A 4,477-nucleotide genomic window follows, 5' to 3' on the forward strand; every position below is an offset into this window, starting at 1 on the left:
ATAATTGTTGCTTCCCTGTTACAAATAGGACGGCGTTGTATCATATTACCAGAACAATCTAGATACAAGCATTTGTGACTACAAGGAATACATGCATGGCTGTTAATATTGCTTAAACATATTACGTTAGGTTAGTTTTGCCGTATAGGAATTATTCGTTTTGTATGCATGACCTACCGGACTTACCGGACCGATAATTAAATAATAAATAATTAAAAAACAGTAAAATTAAAAAAAAAAAAAATCATAAAATTAGGTTATCTATTTTATTATTATAAATTACGGATTACATTCAATATCAGCTAACAAAATATCAGTGTGAAAAAAATGCCATAAAATTATTTTATTATAAATATTAAATTATGTTTAGCAATACTTTTTGTACATCACTTAAAAATTTTTAAAAAAAATTGTATCTATCTTGTTAATAGATCGGTACCGGATATATAGAATCTGAAGTCACTACAACAATAAGCTACGATGATATTATTCAAGAATTTACTCAAGACCGTGCACGATGAAAACTATGAGTACATTTTTTAAATATTGTTGTAGTATATTAATAATATATTATATTTAATATTTTAATATATTTAAATATATTTATATTTATTATCTATGAAAAATATTAAATGTGTATTTCTTGAGGAAGGAGGGCACTAGTTAAATGTTGCCCCAGGGCACTTAATGTCCTAATACGCCACTGAGTATAGTAGCTATAGGGGGCCGGTGGTAGACGAAAAATTAAATCTTAGTATCGAGTATCGGGTCTGTAATAGACAAAATAGTGCTTTTATATTAAATTTCTTATATGAAATAATTTATGCAAAAAATAAATGTGTAAATTATTAATTTACAATTAATATCCATAAATTATCCATTTACAAAATATTTATTTTTTTTTAAATATAAGCCATTTAGCTACGGGCTTGATTACTTGAGTCATAGTGCAGTAAACAGATGAGCACAGCCAAATTATATTATTATTGAATATTACACAATAATAAATAATAATATTATTAAATTATATTTCACGTAATACGGGATAACGAAAGCCGACGTTATCGCTTAAGTACAATACAACAATTTTTATTAATATCGCAGACGGACGTTGAATTTGGTTACGTTATACAGTGGGGCGCCGCCGCCGATAGAAATCATAGAAATATAGTTGGCCGCTAGGTGCGCCAGTTGACGGTGTAGAGAACTGTGCATATTTTTGTAAAACCCTTTTTCGTATTTCAAATGCTATAAAGTCATTAATAATCGTAGACACATAAGTAAGACATTGATCGAAAGGTGATATTTTTTCTATGTTTTGTTGAAAACAGATTTCTGATAATAACATTAAAAAGTTATGGCATCACAAAAAAGTGTTTTATAAATATTAAATTGTAAATAATTAAAAAAAAAATTAATTTAAAATATCTGATTCCAACAAAACAGCAAAAATTTTCACCTTTGATGTTCTGGAATCAGAGGAATTTGGTATGATATATTATTGCGTCTGTGTTCTAAGTATACAACAATAATATCTCTAATTACTAATATTATCATAGTTATTTTTTAGGAAAATTAAGAAAATGTTTTTACCTGAATCATAATCTATGTAAATGTCCAGTGTAGGCTAGGAACTCTTCAACGCTGAGTCTACCTTGCAGTAGTTTCTGTTTGGCTAATGCTAAATTTCGGTCATTTCCACATATGCTCTACGCCTCAGTATAAGCCGATCTTGTTGGACATGAGATTTTTCACTGAAATGTTTGTCCAGTTTTAGCATTGTCTCTGGAAATTTAATTTAATTATTATAGTAAGTAACATATAAAATTAAATCTAAATATTATTAATCATATTATGTTATAAGAGTGACACTATTAAAAAGTTCAATAAGAAAATGTAAAAAATGATAAATATTAAATATGTATATCATTAGTTTATGATTATATCTATACCTGGAAAACCAGGGGATTTTTGCTAATAAGTCAGGGTTTAAAATTATTAAAAAATGTTTAGGTATTTATGTTTTCTAGAATCAGTGTACTTTATGAATTAAAGAAGAGATCCAAAATTACATATACATTTATGTTACAACTACAGACTTTGAATAATGATAACAATAATTTATTAATTCGTGCAATATTCTTAGATAAAAATTTGAAAATTAGTATTTACAAATAAGTATTAAATACGCTATATTTAAATAGTTATATAAAAAATGTAATTAATGAAATAATATATATTCTGATAACATATTTTAACTGACTCGTGAAATGCCAAATTCTTGATCTGTTTCCACCCATGTACGAATTCAAGAGTCTATAGAAGATTTCCTGATCGTTATTTGTCCTTCTAGAACAGTGATTTTTAACCTTTTTCAAATGACAGAACACTAATTATTTTATAAGGTTTTCCTGCAAAACTGCAGTAAAATAATAACAGTAATTATATACATTTTATAATTTTTAATATTTTTCATAATGATTTTAAAATTTTGGCTGAACATTTATGCTAAGTCCAAGGAACACCTGTATTCCACTTAACACCGGTTAAGATTCACTATTCTAGGACTATTGTAAATTGTAAAGTTAGCAACACCAACACCTATAAAAATATTTTTAAACATGAAATATTTAATGTACACTTCAGTAGATACTTGTAATATATTGTATTGGATTTTTTTTTTTATTGTGTATGTTAAGAAGTTTATAACTAATTAGAACTTCAGAATCAAATAATGTTGAAACTAGAATTTATATCAAGTATTATTACTTCTGCTTAATCCAGTGTATCTCAAAAATATCTCATGTATGTATCTTTTAGCAACATATTAGTTTAAAAACTGATTGGCTTTTCTTTTTACTACTTCCCAACCTTCAGGAACCATGTTGGGTGGCAACAATGCGATGGCTTTGGACATACAACACTTACAAAGGAAGTGTCATCTCTGTATGCCAAATTCTTTTGCATTTTTCTCTAATGCCTATATATTTAAATATCAGGTATTTATTTATTTTTATTGAATTAATTATACATTTTAAAGAAATTTTTTAATTTTTTTTTATTGGTATCTCGTTATTACAACAAAATATTCAATGCATAGCTAACAAGCCAATAAGTACCTACTAAAAAGAAGAATATTTATAGTTTATAAGAATAATATTGTCCCAAAAAATTAAAAATTATAATAATATAGTACAGGATGATTTTTTTTATCATGAAACACTCATAATTTCAAAAACATGAATACTTTTTTAAATAATGAGTATTTTATGATAAAAGAATCACCCAGCACCCTGTATACATTTTCTATAAATGAATTATTTTAGCAATAAAAGTATTAAAATAATAATTAAAAAAATAATCTGAACTATTTACCAACCATAATTACAATATTAATACATTACTTTTCTTAAATCAGCTATTCCAGTAGTTGTAAATTTTTACAATTTTTACATTCGCTGTGGCGGGGCTAGAACAAACCAGTACCAAAAATAGTGTACATCAGTAAATGAAACTGTGCGTCGAAACAGACATCAGCGCTCTCCAAAGACCTGCAACGCGTTTGAAAACTACATTCAACTACTACGAGTATTTTAATGTATTGAAATAATGACATAAGTACCATATTTCGCCGACGTAGACGGTCGAGAACGATGCGGCGGCAGAAGACAAAAGTAACGAATAGGCCTAAACACGTAATAATAATTTAATATATATATATATATATATACTTATAAACAGTATAAAGCAGCAAGAAGTACGGACTACATACATCGTACGTCGGTCAGCGTCCGCGACCCAAAACACGCGAACCGAATTTGTGTACGGCTTTCGAAGAACGGTCGTAAAAAAACACGAAACGGAAAAAAAACGTACTTCGACGGCCGTACCTATTTGTTACCGCGATGGCGATCGACACGAACGCGCTCGGAGAACAAATCGTATGCGTAGGGCTTGGAAAAGACGGGCGGTAAACGAACGCGGACAGAACGGACTGGGAAAACGTAGGAAGAGTCTTGAAAAACGGAAAACATTCATAAGCGATAATAGTAATAACTGAAATAATTGATAACGAAACGGCGGTAGTACGAAACACCGATCATCGATAGGTGGGGCTAAACAAATTTAATTTTCCGATTGGAAGTTACTCAAACGTACACCTAGCGCTAGCGGAAAACGGGTAAACTATTACGCGGCTTATAACGGGTTTGTTCGTTTTGAAGTAGTGCAGTCGTATACACGCTGCTCGTTTTAAAAAAGTTTTACATCAGTTTACGTTTTTTTCACACCGACCCTACAGCCCGTGTAGCTATGGATCGTTATCATTTCTCATCAGTGGACAGAAATCGGTTATTAATCAGTTTGTTTTGATTGTTTTAAACACAGATATCTGATCACACCTCGTACACTTTACCCAGACACTACACTATTTAGTGTACACTTTTTTAAATTTTTTTTTCAAAACGAACAAACCTAA

General features: G+C 29.2%; 1 long non-coding RNA gene across 1 annotated transcript; it reads right to left on the minus strand.

The window, feature by feature from the left end:
- Nucleotides 1-1,599: 1,599 nt before the first annotated feature.
- Nucleotides 1,600-4,004, minus strand: LOC113560256. The gene is made up of 4 exons (XR_003406102.1): nucleotides 3,773-4,004; nucleotides 3,623-3,687; nucleotides 3,405-3,551; nucleotides 1,600-1,785 (listed from the first exon to the last, which is right to left on the minus strand). It is a non-coding gene; the product is annotated as an uncharacterized LOC113560256 (long non-coding RNA).
- Nucleotides 4,005-4,477: the final 473 nt, after the last annotated feature.

The sequence above is a fragment of the Rhopalosiphum maidis genome, unplaced genomic scaffold (assembly GCF_003676215.2).
Source record: "Rhopalosiphum maidis isolate BTI-1 unplaced genomic scaffold, ASM367621v3 scaffold143, whole genome shotgun sequence".
In the NCBI taxonomy this organism is placed as follows: Eukaryota; Metazoa; Arthropoda; class Insecta; order Hemiptera; family Aphididae; genus Rhopalosiphum; species Rhopalosiphum maidis.